Source organism: Prinia subflava, chromosome 10 (assembly GCF_021018805.1).
Source record: "Prinia subflava isolate CZ2003 ecotype Zambia chromosome 10, Cam_Psub_1.2, whole genome shotgun sequence".
NCBI classification, from domain to species: Eukaryota; Metazoa; Chordata; class Aves; order Passeriformes; family Cisticolidae; genus Prinia; species Prinia subflava.
Window position 1 is genome coordinate 16,199,844 of NC_086256.1, and position 15,687 is coordinate 16,215,530.

The 15,687-nt window shown below is 44.2% G+C and overlaps 1 long non-coding RNA gene across 1 annotated transcript in view; it reads right to left on the reverse strand.

Moving 5' to 3' along the window:
- Window positions 1-13,183, reverse strand: part of LOC134555315 (uncharacterized) — a 49,750-nt gene extending 36,567 nt beyond the window's left edge. The window contains exons 1-2 of the long non-coding RNA XR_010081403.1: window positions 12,348-13,183; window positions 11,875-11,944 (exon numbers count right to left, since the gene is read on the reverse strand). This is a non-coding gene — a long non-coding RNA (uncharacterized LOC134555315). The remainder of the gene's footprint in view (window positions 1-11,874; window positions 11,945-12,347) is intronic.
- Between the last annotated feature and the right edge of the window lie 2,504 nt (window positions 13,184-15,687).

Below are 15,687 nucleotides of genomic sequence, written 5' to 3' on the forward strand. Positions count from 1 at the left end.
GTGCAACCAAGCTAATTGCAATGAAGTGCTGACAGTGCCTTCACATGTGAGGGAAATGTGCTGTGGTGAGAATGAAAGAGTAGGAATGTCAGGATAGAAGGTGATTCAATAGCTTGTGCATTTCCAGGCCTCATTTCAGTTAGAATATTTTTGCTTAAACAGGCTCCTCTGAGATACTGTAAGGTTATGTTTTTCACTTTTTTTTTTCTTTTCCAAGTTTTTCATAACTCTGGGATACAACTGGAGGGGCCCCTGCAGTATTCTGGCACAGATCCCACAGAGTTAAGAATTACAGCATGGACATATGCAGCTTGACACACACCCTCCAAGAGATTTTGCAGAGAAGGGAGAGTTAGCCTGTGCAGGGTTCTCAGGGCTAACACATCTAACACACTCTTGGAGTAGCACATTCCCAAGGAGAGCACAAGGAGCACCAGGTACTGCTTCCCATTCACTCAGGGAGCTCCAACACCCCTGCTGACCTCCACACAGGCAGCATTTTCTTTACAAGGGGTGTCCCAAGCCACTTAAATGTCATAACTTAAAACTCAAGTTAACCGTATAGAAAAATCTGTAATCACAGGTTATTATAACTGCCTTTCAACCATAGTATAAATAGTGAGAAGTATATATTGTAAAAACTGCACAGAGAGATTCCCAAGAAGACTGCAACAGCTGATTGATCAGTGCCTGAAGACGTGTCCCCGAGGCTCTGTCCTGGCAAGCAGGCTGCACCATCCCCTGCTGGCCCTGACTTCCAAATCACACAACTGGTGCTTCCCTCAGACTTCAAAAATTAATTGTTCTATCCTGAAAACCTGATTTACTGTATTCAGTAAAAAGATATTTTGTTTTTGAGACTTATAAGGGCTGTGTGTTTTCTTTGGGAGTAGTATATATCCCACAGAATTTTCTCTTGTTTTTCCTAATGTATCATCACCTTTATCTTCATCCTTCTTAATCTAATTCTATTTCTGATGGAAACCTAAAATGTGAAATTTGGGCCCCTGCTCCATTTCATCTGTTGTTTGTGTGTTCTCCTTCAGTTTTTCCATCTATGATACTTATTTTAGCACTCAGCATTTCAAGGAAGCCAGGAAAGATTATAGTTCCTGGTATCTGGAAAAAATGTCTTCAGACAAACCCTGGTAGTCTGCTCAGTCTCAGATTTTTCTCCACTGGCATCCACAGCCAGGGGGGCACCCTGCAGTGACACCCAGCTGGTGCATCCTGCACCAGACCAAGGGATTTGGAAATTGTTTGCTTCTTTTTGCAGACCAAAAATTCATTCCTCCCAGGGAATTAGCCAGGTAGATTCTTTTGCAACCAAATGCTTATAAACAGTGTATTTTAGTGTTAATAAGTTTTTTCCTAGAGCAAAGAGACAGCTGTCCCTATCCTCCACACTGGTGCAGCATGGCCAGTCTGCAAGTTTTCTGGTGTGAAGTAATCATCTAATAAAGGTCAGAAATGTAGTAATAACTAAAACATGTACACTAACTAATACAATCTTTCCTAAGCACTTAAGAACTCGTGTACTCTGCTGATATATTTGATATATTTCTGCTAAAGGCAGCTTATGTCAGCAGAAGGTGCCCATGGTGTTTTCCTCAGCAGCTGAGCTTTGTGAACCCCACACAGGCAGAAAAAACACATATTTAAAGATCAAGTATATTTTTTTTAAAAAAAGCATCACCTAAGTATTAATTGGTCCTCATAAACACAAAGTTGACCATTGCCAAAGAAATAGTTCCACAAAAGACTGTGTAAAGAGATGACAACAACCTTCAGATACCTACAAGACACCATAAAACTACATTTGATCTAAATAAAGTAGCTGAACACATTTAATAGCTCTGCATTTCAAAGGAGCAGACACCAGAAGCCACTGGCCAGGATCTAGGCTGACAGATGGCAAGCCTTGGACTGTTTGAATGTGAACTTGGCTGCAGCAGTCCCTGGGAGCTGGAGCTCTCAGGGACGCCAGAGCCCTGGGCTGCAGCTGTGGGAGAGCAGCCCCCAGCCTGGGCAGTGGCACACAGAGCTGGGGGCCGGCGTGGGGCACAGCACTCTCAGGAAGGCAGGTTGGATGTCTGAGCAAGGAAATGGCATTATGCTCATTTCCAGTGCTTGAGGGAAGAGGACATGGTGTTCTAGAGTGTGTGTGTGTATAACAGGTTGCATTTCTGCCAAGGAAACACGCTCCTGCCAGCGCCTCCTAACAGGGCAAGCACTGCCTGGCCTTCTGGGCAGAGACAGGAGCAAACAAGAGGAGAACTGTCACCCTTCTTCTCCCCAGTGACATGAACTCAATTATCCTCATAATTTCCTGTTTTTGCCAGAAGCAGGAAAAAAACCCTAGGTGCTCAATCACCAGAGCCCATCAAGTGTAGAGGCTAATAAAGCCTTTTTTTGCAGACTGAAGTCAGACTTAAGTCCGAGTGGTTAGTGTGCTTTGGTCAGTTATTTGTTTTTCTCTTAAAAATTTGTTCCTGACCGCTTCATTTGCGGTGAGGTATTTGTGTCTTTTTATTACTTTTATTATTTATATGAGACATAAACCAAACACACTTTCCCTCCTAACTGGCCAAACAGTGCAGTGGTCTGTTTCTCTTACACAGAAACAGCCTGGAGGCCTGACAGCTATCTTGCCTCTCCTCATGTTAGTCCTTAAACAGGCAAGAGTTTCTCCAAGGCCAACTGTCCTGATCCATCATCGCAGGCTATCAGCGAGCTCATACCACCAGAGTGACATGATGAAATACCAGTTCCTGGCCAACTTGTACTTCTTCCCAGCATTGCTAATGGTTCAGCATCCTCAGTACCACCAGAGGTTAAGGACAACCAGCAATCTGCCAATCAATTTTTGTACAAGGCATTATTCACTCAAGTAGGATATAAATCAGCAAAGACACCAAACAGTGATTGTCATAAACAAAGTTTACATTTTGTGTGCTAGCCTGGAGCTTTTTGGAGAACAGAAACCCCTCAGAGCAGAAATGGCACCCAGCTTTGCTTTTTGTTCTATAATGGGGGTATGAAATGACAGGCTGATTAAGGGTTTGTTTGAAGTCCATGGTGGGGGACAATTGCTGAACAAAGTGCACTCTTTCACATCAGAATTTGTATCATTTCTTATCTCAAAAATATTACAAAGAGAAGTTGCTTTAATGACCTGTATCTTAATTGATCTTAGTTGTTTCATCCCAGACCAGGTAGGGTTACCTGCTTCTCCTTGAGTTAATACATCCTGCTCATATCTATGTTAGCACAGCAGAGAAGTAAAAACTCAATACACAGCCTTGATTTTTATAAACAAACATGCATAAAAATCTTGTGAATTACAACTAGATTATAAAATGCAAACCCTATAAATTACAAAACAGACCCCTGAGAACAAGATCAACAGCTTCAGAATCAATAAACAACAGAGTGCTAATTGTGGCAACAAACTGTGTTGAAATTCGTGTGTCCTTGTTGGGTTTCCAGCTTTCATTTTCAGATGTAAACAGTCAAGGAAATAATGTTTGAGTTCTCCTTCCCTAGAGGGAAAGGAAAAGGGATACGTAGAGATTTCCAAAACTTTGTGAATTCCTTTGGCACCTCCTAGTTGAGACCTCCCCTTGCCAAAGAATGAATGTTTTACCTTGTGACATTTCTCAAAAATGTGACACGATGTACTAGACATTTAGTCAGCATTACATTTGTTAGCATGTTTCCATGGGCTTGACAGTGCTTTGGTACCCAGCGGAGTGTCTTGGGTTATTAATAATTTATTCAAGGCTACATTTAAAATAAAGCTGTTGAACACAGAACAACAGTCCTGAAATATCACACTTGTTTAACCTTCTGGAACGGTGAGTTTGGAGAAAGGACATTCCCAACTGTCCCACCAGAGAGGCCGTTTTTCGAGAAGAACACAGACTGTGGCCGTGACAGGGAGGTTTTGGGGAAGGCTCTGTCAGGAGGCAGCTACAGCAAGCCTCAGTACAGACCAATCTAGAAGCTGTGTGTCTGCCAAGCAGAACAGGCATTTCTTTTCTGGAGAAAAGGCATTTCTTCTCCTCTTTGTAATGTGCTGGTTCTTAGGAACGTGATGTAATGAGGGCTGGATGATCACCACCCAGTCTGCTCATTACCTTGAAAGCACAGCCCTGACTGCTGTGGGATGGAAAAGGGCTGCCAGAACAGGAGCTTGGCTGTACAAGGATTTCACCCATGGCCTCTGGGTCATGTCTGGTGGCCACAAGTTGGGGTTCAGCCCATTCCTAGGGTTAGGAGAGAGACACAGCTCCATGCAGGGGCAGAATGCAAAAGTGTAACCAGAATAATAGATCAGCCACACAAAATTAATAAATAATTAAGTATTTGTCTGGGCCACAACTGGGCATTATTTTATACTGATCAGCCAACTTTTGGGGTTAGTGTTAAGGTAAAGAAGAACTCCTAGGGTTAGAAGCACCAGGTAGAACAAGGCACCTAAGAGAGGGAAGGGTGGGCTGTGCAAACATCAGATCCCTGGCAGCTCATTCCTCTGGGCCATAACTGGGGGGTGATGGGCTCAGGCCAGGAGCAATGATTCAGGTTCTGATTTGGGTCAGTGTTTACTGAGGCTCTGTCTCACTGTTAACCTTAAACCCAAGTAGAACATCAGGCATGGACAGAACCTTTTTCCACATTCAGCAGTCATTTCCTAAATTGTCGAGTCCTTGTGCAGGCCACTCTTCCATTTTGTAACTCCTTTTTACTTCTACTCCAGTTGTAGTCCTTGGCTTTTTCTACTTTTTATCCTAACTGTAACTGGGCTACATCCCCTAAGATTGCTGGAGCTCTTTCAAGAACTGATTCTTACTGCTTTTTCACTTTGATAATTAGTCTTGCCAAACCCAAGCTGGTCCTGAGCTGTGAGCATGTAGTCCTTGGAAATCTTAGGCAGTTCCACCAGCTCAGGGAGCTGATTATCCTGGCCCTGAATATAGGCTGTATTTACTGGAAAGGAGATGAGAAATTAGAATATCCATTTGTTTACAAAGACTGACCAGCTTGCAGGCTGCTAACATTGCAAGTTGTAACTATAGTGCTGTTGTAAACTAGATTTGTGACCATCTTCATATCGTAACATTAATATTTTATGAAGATAAAGTACAAATATTAATGAAGATAGCATTAAGTGATTCTATTGCTCAGTCCTCATTTTGGACCCTTGCAGTACAGCTGCAGAAAATAAACTGCCCAGGAAAACGACATTGCTTGCTGGAATACTAAAATAGGAAAATGGCTGAGATGGTGTTTCTGTGTAACATCAGACTGCTTACAGAGGGAAAGGGAACAAACAATACAGCGAATGCTGTCAACAACTGCAGACCTGTAAACATGAAAATGATTAAGGCAGATGGTAAAAACCTCTTGAAAAACCACAGCAAACTTCTCACTCCAAAAGTAGAAGTAGAGATCAGATGGCACAAATAGCTTATTGTATGTTGAGAACTCATCAAGGTTCCTTGGGGATTAGATGTATTTTGCAACAAACAACACCTGCAGGAGCACTACAGAGCCAAGGGATGTAGTGGGTAGAAGAGGAAAGGGATAATGATGGAAATCTTGCAAGCCAAGCTCGCCCCTTCCAGGAAATATTACAATACCACATACCATGCCTGAGTTGTTTTTCTTGCTTTATCATTTGATTTTCCATATGGTTTCATAATTAGCCACCGTAGTTCATGGTACCATTTCACATCTTTCCTATAAAGTGTTTCCTCAAAGCACTTTATAAGCAGCTAACAGAAACTCCCTGACAGTGGTTTTGTGTGTACAGCAGCAACAGAATTGACCGGATTCCTGGAGTTCTGCCAAAAACCAGTGTCTTCCAGGACTGCTCAGCTGGCAAAATCGTATGGCCAAGATGTAATGGTCGTACTGATTTCTTGTAACTCCATCAGTATAACAAGGTGAGTTGGTATAAACAGAGCTTAGGGTGCAAAAATCTCCCAAACATCTATTGCCTCGACAAGCCAGCTGCCACTAGAGCAGATCTGGTACCTAGGTTACTTGCTGTTGAACAACAGAAGAATTCAGTGAGCTCAGGCCATTGCACAACACTGTCTGCAAAGAAAGGCAGGAATTAGTTTTTCCAGACTTGGAACTGTATCAGAGACAGCTCAGATGCACTCACAGCTGGTTCTTATTGGACCCAGCATTGATGTGAGCGAGCACCAAGCTGCAAGTGACCTGGTGTGTGCTTGCCAGTGGAACTCAGAGCAGACCAGGACACCACAGCCATATAAAATGTACCTCAGACACAGTTACAGACTGGCCTTTAAAAAAAACCAAAACAAGCAAAATTGCAAAAAACCCAGCCCAACATACAGACTTAGTAATCTTGAAAAGGTTAAGCAACAAAAAGTAAATGTAGCAATGGCAAACACTGGCTGTTCTTCCTAATTTATATCCACAGCTAAATCTGATTTTGCCTCAGGCTTTCTGCCAGCACTGTGTACCAATTCTCCTGTTTTTATTAAAAGCAAGATTGTGTTGTAAATTAACCAAGTTTATGCTGCACTTGAATCACCCTTTGCCACTGTCCTCCTTTTTCAAACATGATGACATTAGACTGCCTTTGCAGACCTGTGCCAAAACTAACAAATCTTAGGTAGTTCCTAAGCATTTCAGTATCAGTAAGTATTCTCAATCCTGCTCTTTATAAAAACATGAAAACATTTACTGAATCAATACATATAAAAATAGAGTTTCAAAATGAAAGAAATTTTGTTGCTATGGCAGAAGTTATTTGTATTTGCCTGTATTAATTTCTTTCCTCTGCTTACCTTTTCTCTTGATACCTCATTCAATGACCAGAGTTGCTTAGATAAACAACTAAGCATATCCAAAAGAAACAACAGCAAAAGTCAAAGAAAGTTCTTAGGTCAGCAACATTTAAAAATGTCATTGTTTCAAACCACCAGTATTTTGCACAAGCTAGCATTTCTTAAGATCTCTACTTTAGTAACATACTTGGTCAAACATGCATTTTTCCCTCACCTACCTAGCAATGTATTGAATTTCCTATATATTAACAATGGAAAGGAGAGGAAAGGAACAGAATGGAGAGGAAAGAAATGGAAACGAATGGAAAGGAACACAAAGGAGAGGAAAGGAGAGGAAAGGAGAGGAAAGGAGAGGAAAGGAGAGGAAAGGAGAGGAAAGGCATTTACCACTGAAGAGGATGAGAAACCATTTGCATACTAATAAATCTACAGCAAAACTGTGTCCACCCAAGGCCCGGTTTTCGGGAGTTGCTTGGCAGCTGGCTGGCAGCACGGTGAGCCCGGCTGCGCTGCATCCCACCGGAGCTGTCAGCCTGCTCCTGCCTCTCCCGCCTGGGCAATGACCGCGGCTGCCGGCCCCGCCGCTGCTCAGGCACTGGGGCGCAGCCCTGCTCCTGCTGATGCTCCCAGGGAATCCCGGGGAGCCGGCAAATACAGATTTATCCATACAAACACTGAACCAGTGTAAAACCGCAGGAAAATGTAGTCATGCCTAAGCCCAAGCAGCTAAGCTCGGCTCTGGGAAGACAAGCTCGGTGTCGAAGCCTTGCTTTGGGCTCCCAGCCCCGGGGACAGGGGCCGGGCTCCCCCTGGGCTCTCCCTCCTGCCGGGCTGCCACCAGCCAGCCCCTCTGCCTTCAGTCTCCAGGCTGTGCTTCCGTGAGAAATCCCTGCCTACGACTTCGGTGGCCAAGGAAAGGCAGAACAGCCTCAACTTGCCCTAGGGGCTGCCTTGTCCCCCTCCCCAGCTGGCACAGAGGCATCCCCGACTCCCACCCCCACCATGAGCAGGATCAAAGGAATTGTGACATTCTTACTTTTGATTGCAAGTAAATGGAGGTGGACAGCAAAGTGAGCCATAACCTACGCTCCTAGTCCACAAAAATTAGCCTTTGCACAGACTTCAGAGGAGATACTGTGACATGCAAATTATTTAAGGATTTTAAAGCTGATATTTCACATTGCTTAACTTGCACATTTTTCTCCAGATCACTTTGCCCTCCAACATGCCCTCCTCTCTCCCTGCTAGCAAAGAAGCATGTATTTTTTCCTGAGTCTTAAGAGAAAATAAAGGAATGCAGGGCTTATCTGACATTCTGTTTACTCTTATATATCACCATTGTGTAAGGTCTGTAAATATTTTCCATATGTTGGCTAAGCAATCCCTCCATTTCAACATCTGCAAGATCTGTCCATGCAGCCTTTCCAATTAGGCTTAATAAATTATTTCTGACCAAAGTCAAATAAAGGCAGCTCTTCACACGCCCATCCCCCCACGCTCCCACATTTGCAGCAGCTTTACTCTGAGACAAATTCACCATGGGGTTCATTCTCACTGTAACTCCAAAACTTTAGGTTCAAAGGCCTTATTTCAAAAGTAAAAATCAAGCATATTCATTTTTAAAGGATGCCTTACTTTGCCTAGGTAAAATAAGCCTAATTTGAGCACTAAAAATCTTCAGAAAAATAAAGCAAAGTTTATTGGTCAAGTCTCAGTTTGAATCACACATTAGAAGCTTTACTCAGGGGTCATGTAATGTGCATTTCAATGGCAGTCAGTCCTAGGGAAGGTGAGAAGTTCAGAGAACATCCCTGAAGTTTCTTAGTCCTTGGCAATGAATCACAGAGTATGTTGAAAGCACAGCCCATGACACACAAAGAGTGGTTTCCTTAAATTTGATGACTGATAAGAGAACAACTCCAATTCCTTAAAAATACTTTAGCACTGTGCAACAGCTTCATGTGTCTGTATTTGAAGAACTGAACAGTCATTTCTTTCCACAAACTCTAAATCTTTTCCAAAGGAGTCAATACAATGAATATACTTATCCCATCCAGTTATTTTCCCTTCCCACCTCTTGTCTAAGAGCACTGTGTGATATTACTGTTTTGGTTGCTATTCCAAGGCATTTGATGAGCCTTAAATGCAAGTTTCAGTCTATGTGAGTTTTTTGCAGCCTGTTACCTGGAAATATTTCTTTAATACTCAGGAATTCAAATGCCACATGCTACTTCTTTGTCTCCAGTGACAAAGTCACCTAATCTACAAAGTCACTTCCAGACGACAAAGGCAAAAGTGTTAAGATAGAGATGTGCTTGCTTTGTCCAAAAAGCATACTTGGAAATGTGAATGGACGGCACTCAATGCAGGAGTGGCATGAGCTCAAAGGAAAAAGAGAAAGAAACCTTCCTGAAAATTTGGATCAACAAAACAGTTTTCAAGCCTCCCTGATGAATGGGCCTCATCACATGCAGTGCCAGCTAGCCCAGTCCTGGCACAGTATGGACATATTTTATAGCTGCCAGCTAAAAACATCTGGGAACAGGCCCTGTGAGCAGGGTGTCAGGGGTGGGATGGCTACAGCTGATGCATGTATGACTAATGCTGCTGTTTTCCTTGGAGACCTCAGCAAGTGTTGCTGAGAAAGGGACACGAGAGCAGCAGTGGCCCCTTGCTGACTGTCACCCTCATCAGGAGCGAGCCCACTGCAGCCTGGAAGCCATTTACCTCCACAAGTGCCAAAGTGACAGCACCTGGGAAACACAGCCCAGTGCTCCACACATTTCCCTCCCTTAATGGGAGTAACATTGCTCCAGAGAAAAAACATCAAATATATCATGGGGCACTCGTCTGGGCAAGCCCACAGCCACACTGTGAGTGAGGAGACCCCAGGTGCCACCCTCTGTGTGCTGTGCTCAGGTGTCCACAACACCCGCTTCAACCTTTTCTTGTAGTTTTTATAGTTAAACCTACCCAAGTCATTGAAGCTAGAATAGCTCTAATGCCTTGCTGCCTTGCATGCCCTGCTCAAAAGACATATTTTTTTAAAAAAAAGAGCATGGCATTTTGCATGATTTGCATTTGGCTGATCTGAAATGTGAACCTTCTTGACTTAAATGAAAACAGGAGGACCAGCATGGCAATTGTCAGAACTTAGTTGGGAACAAGATTTAAATCCTGATTAGAGCTGAGGAAAAGAACTTTACAGCTGTGGAACAGAATTCAGATGTTTGGAGAAAATGGGTAGTGTACTGAACTAACATTGCAATAAGTATGTATGACATGAGAGACTAGGGAATAGGTCCTGTTTTTAATAAAAATCTAAAGCAGGAGGGAAGAGCTGAAGTTCAAGGAATCATCTTTGGATCTGAAGAGCACTGGCAGCTGTCAAAACTGTCTGCTTGCCAGATTATATTTCTGTTATTAGGTACTAAAGAACAGCTTACATACTTGAGAGATGCTTTGTTGGTGTAAATAGACAGAATTTGACAGAAGTTGAAGGAGCAGGTTTATACCAGGTGACAGTTTGGCCCTCAGTTTGCTTTAGAAATGATGTATGGATATTCAATAATGCAAACTATTCTTTTCTTCAAATGTGGCACTGAACCTGGATCCTGAACACTGAACCTGGCAAATGCCTCCAGTTTTACACACCTTGGTTTCTTTCCATGCTGTGAAAAATCTGAAAAGGTTGTAAGCAGGGGCCAACACTTGAGTTATCCCTCGTAGAGAGAGAAGCTGCATGCTTGTATGGCAGTGACCCTGATCTCCTCCACTCTCCTTCCATGTAACTGTTTCCTTTATTGATTGTGTCAAAGTAAACCAGTATCATATTTCTACACTGGCACCACCAGCACATGCAAGGTCTGAGAACAATGAGTTCATTCAGATGGAAGTACATGATTTTTTAAGAACTGATTCACAGCATGAGCAATGCCCTCCACAGAAGATGCCCTTGCAGATCCAGCCCAGCCCACTGCAGGTGCTCAGTCAGGAGTGGGATTTCCTGGGATCTCCCTGGTGCTGCTCAGCAGACAGGAACAGAGTGCTGGGCCAGGGCCTGCCTCCTCCAGCCACCATAAAGGAGGCACAGGCTGTGGCTCCCCTAGCTGCCTGAAGCCAGCCAACAAAATCCAGGCCTGTAAGAGTCTGAAAGACAGCACAACTGAGTCAAATCTCCCAGATGTAAATGCTTGTTCACAAGAGCACTGGCTTGCATACTCCACATGCTTTTTGCACTACTCATGGCCACGTGCATTCGCCTCCAGTACGGTGGAACTTTCCCTTCTTGGGTTCACCCAGTACTAGATGGAATCATGTGTGTTTGTACATACATGTGCATTTATATTGAAAACATAACTGTGTGAATACCTTGGGTTTTGATATAACAGTTTTGGTTTTGGTCAAAGCACAAGAAATCTAAAAAATGTAGCTCTGGTCTACATAACCATATTATTTGTCCTTAATCAAATAAACACTGCAATTAAGATTTCTTACAACATCTAGATGAGAGAATAGCAAATTTGGTCTTGGCTCACAATTGTTTAACCAGATACTGATTAAAAGGCATGCACTCTAAAAGTGTGAGGTCTAAGTTTCAATATCTTATAAATTTTTATCTTGTCATGAAAGAGCAGTATCATAAATGAAAGTTCACAAGAACAAGCAATAGAAAAATCATCTGCAATCAGCTTGGCATAACCCTACTCATACTATTAAACCAGAAAACAAAATTAACCCTTCACAATGCCTTGCCAGAGCTAGATTTGTGAAGTTCCCAGTGTAACTGTGGCCTCCTTGGTAGGTGATCCCACGCCGTGAGGGTGATGGGCACAACCCAAGCAGAAGAAATCATTCTATCCTCAGAGCAGATCTTCCTGTGCTTTCCATGGCCCACAGGGACAGCAGCTGGCCCAGGCAAGGCCTCTTGGTTTATGGCAGCCCCTTATTGTCTAGCATGTAGCATATGACTCACTTCAGAGACACACATTTGAGGGAAGTCACAGAAAAATTAACTAATCACTGCCAGTAAAAACATGGGTGTACTTACTCTGTCTTTGTAATGGTACAAAGCATCTCAGCGGGGTATGTGCTTTCCAGTGTGATCATCCCTCAGCCCTCTGTGGAGAAAGGCAGTACCGTCATCCTACAATACTCATAATCACAACATTCATCCAACTTTCTCTGTCAGCCAACCTGACAATAACCTCATCATGGATTTCTTCCTTTTCCCAATCTTAATTATCAACATTGCCTCCCCACATCCTCAGACCGAGGGCACAACCATCTTAGAATATGTAAATCAAAGTCACAGCCTCACCTTCTTCATGTAGGAGTTTGTCATCCCGTTCCTGCTCTTGCCTCTCCCATCTCCAACCCCTCACGCCCTCACGCTTGCGTGCCTGCTCGTTCCGTGCTGCCCTGCTCATCCGAGTGCCTGTCAAGCGCATTCTGGGGCTCTAACGGAGTGTGAGAGGTTTCGCCAGGGATCCCAACCCCACCTTTGGGTTTCTTTCCACTCACAGTAAGAGCGAGGGAGGCCTGGTTGTGCCCAGAGCCCCAGACTGCCGCAGCTGCCTCCTGCGGCAGAGATCCCTCAGAGCTGCCAGTGCTCCCGGAGGCTGCGGAGCCCTCCCCGCTCCCCACACGATGCGCCAGTGAGACGGCAATTTAACACTCCCCAAAGCCCACATGCATCTTTCACTGACAGTGCTGTTTAATTTTGTCCAAAAAGGGTCCTAGTAGCTCTGCCGCTCCCGTCACAGCTCCCCCGGGCTCACTTGGCTGCCCTTTAAATCCGCACCCCCACAGCGGCCCGCTCCTGTCCCTGCGGAGCCCTCGCCCGTGGCTGCCGTGAGCCCTCAGCCGTCCCCCGGTGCCGGCAGCCGCCTGCCCTCGCTGAGATCCGCGCACAGCCCTCGTGGGACGCTGCCCAGCCCCACGCCGCCAGTGTGAGCCTGCCTGAGGGGCCACAGGTCCCACCCGGACCCGCAGCGGGCCAACTGCGCCATCCCGCTGCTCCTGATGAGGAAAGACGGGAGCTGGTTCTTGGTCAGGACGGGGTCAGTTCCTATTTTGAACTCCTGGGCCCAGTTTTTAGCAGCAGAGGAGCACCCAGACACAGGGCTGGTGCTCTATCTCTCCTGCCTGCAAGACGAACACTCGCCCCTGACCCTCCCAAGAGCAGACTGTGAGCTGCTGCCGAAGCCTTTCACATTTCACAGCCCTTCTTCCCAATGCAAGCTCCAGCCAGGCCCGCTCAGCCTGCACACACAGCTGGTTTGCCTGAACAGCCTGTTAACAGCGGGACTCTCACAGGGACAGCCGCACCCGGAGTCACCAGCACAGTCCTGCCTGTGACAACCCTGCTTGGCTGATGCCCAGCGCTGCAGGCTGCAGTTCCTGGGACCATCCCTGCCCTCATGCCCTTGGCACGCTGGGGGCATGGCAGCCCTGCAAGCCTGCCAGACCCAGCTCCTTCCCGGCTGAAGTGTGGCATGAGTCTTCAACTTCCCATTTCCAGACACTTCTTAACTGCTTCTTTCATGTTATTTTATTTCAGTGATTTAAATTTTCTGTGACATACTTTGGCACTCAAAAAATTTTGTGAAAACCTAAATATTCCTGCTGTGAATGCTCTTGTGTGTACACTCCTCTTAAATCTTCCTGTTTATTTTATTTTTTAATCCTAACAGCCAATGTTACTAATCACCTTTAGGATCATGGACTAATAAAAATATTGTGTAGTGCAAAGACTACATCCCAAGCTCTTATGACTCCATGGGATATGCCTGCTGGTATAAAGGACAGGCTATGAATTTTTTAATCCTTTAACTCTATTATCAAAGCAAATCTGGACTTTAAATGCTTAGAGAACTGGGAAAACCATAGCTACTTGCACAGATTGCACTGTGATTTTGCAGGCACGCCATAAAAAATTTACTGACAAAACAGAGCGCTTGGTGAGGCACTTAACATGTTGTTAAATACCATCAGCTTTCCCTGCCTAACACTCAAGATTTTGGTTTTTAAAATACTGATTTAATTTTTTGTCTCTACAGTATGTTCTTTACCAGAGCCGGCAGTTTACAAGCAGCAGTAACAGAGGAAAAGAGCCTCCACCCAAATATTTTTTAACCAATTCCTCAAAATATTTGTGCCAAAATTGGATGGAAAAAATCTGTTATTTAAACAAGAGTGCAAGAGTAACACTTCTGTGCTGCTTATCCCCCTCATCCATCCACAAACCAACCCCTTTTTAGCCTTTCCTAAACACAGTAAAGCTGCAGCTCAGCACAGCAGGGCGAGCAGCCGAGATGGGCTGCAGAGCCGGCCGGAGCCACCGGGGCACATCACTGCTGGGCAGGCTGCAGTGGCACCCCGAGGGCTTCCAGCAAATGACACAGAAATGACACAATTGGAGCTGTAAACTCCCTCGGGTAGGTGCAGGGATGTAATTTGATCTTTGTTTTGCAAAATGTAAATGCACACAGGTTGGCAAGCCTAGGTTCAGGGACTGAGATTTGGGAACACTGTACAAAAACACATGCTGCAATCAGGCTTCCAGCCTCATAAATATCTGCGTTACAATTACAAAGTGACAGCTGTGAAAATTTATCAAAATATTGTCTCCATTTCCTTTTATATTGTCTTGGAAGGAATGCTGTGATAAATTTCATTCTGTTTAAACTTGAAGAGCTCTGGACTGTGTTTTCCCTGAAACTGGCACCTGGTATTTTTTGACTGTCCAAAACATTTGCTTCACTCACAATGCTTGAGAGAACAAATACGCTCAACGTTTATACCTACTCTGCAACATGGCAGTACTCTTACCTCTTAATGCCTAAAAATACTCATGCAAATATATCAGAATGCATTGGCTAACAATTGCATTTTAAAATTAATTCCACATATGAGACACTGATCATGTTTTCACATCATGTTTCAATCCAAATATAAATTTTACAGGCAAAAGGGAACAGCAGCTACAGCAACTGTCAGGAGAGAGTTCACCCTCTGGAGCTCATTTCCACTGGAAAACAAAATTGTCTTGATGCAGACACTGAAATATGGTTGTTATGAAGCAATAAATCTATTGCACCTCTGTGAATTGTGTCATAGGCAACACGTGAGCTTAGAACTGCTTCTAATTAATAGCCCTTTCTGTACTGAAGGATGCTTTGTTCTTAAAGTGATCATTTAACATTTCAGATTTCCTTACTAAGGAGCTCTCTTTTGTGAGTCAATAACTACATCTGAATAACCCAGGGAAAAAATACTGAGGTTGCTCCCCTGAAGCACCCATAAAGAATATTCTGCACAAAAAATACAGGAAACAAATTAGAAAGCAGCATAGTAAACACTCAAATTCTTGTCCTGCTGATACACAGCCAAACTATTGGCTCCTGCACAGGAAGATGAAAAGATCCAGTGATGAAAAGAGTCTTGCTCACGTGTCTCCCGTGTGCCTGTGTCTCACAGGTACCACCCACCAGCACCCTGCTGCTGCAGAGCCATGGGCACCACTGTGCTCAAGCCAGGCTTTGTGCAGAATTTGGCTGAGGCCGCGTCTTGACACGCAGCAACTAAATGCCCACAGGATCAGGGCTCTGGACTTCAAGCAAAAAACAGCAGCATTTAACTACACGTATCTACTGGCTTCTGCAAGAAGCCATGATACTGAGTAATTGAACAGAGCCAATGGATAAAAGAACTAAGAAGTGAGAAAACAGAAGTGGATACACAAAATCAAATCCTGCACACAATCCCCACTGAAATTTATGGGACATGACGACAGAGCAATGAGACAAAATTCAATCTGTTGTTGTTGGCTCTGTACAACTTAAATGAATCATTACATCAA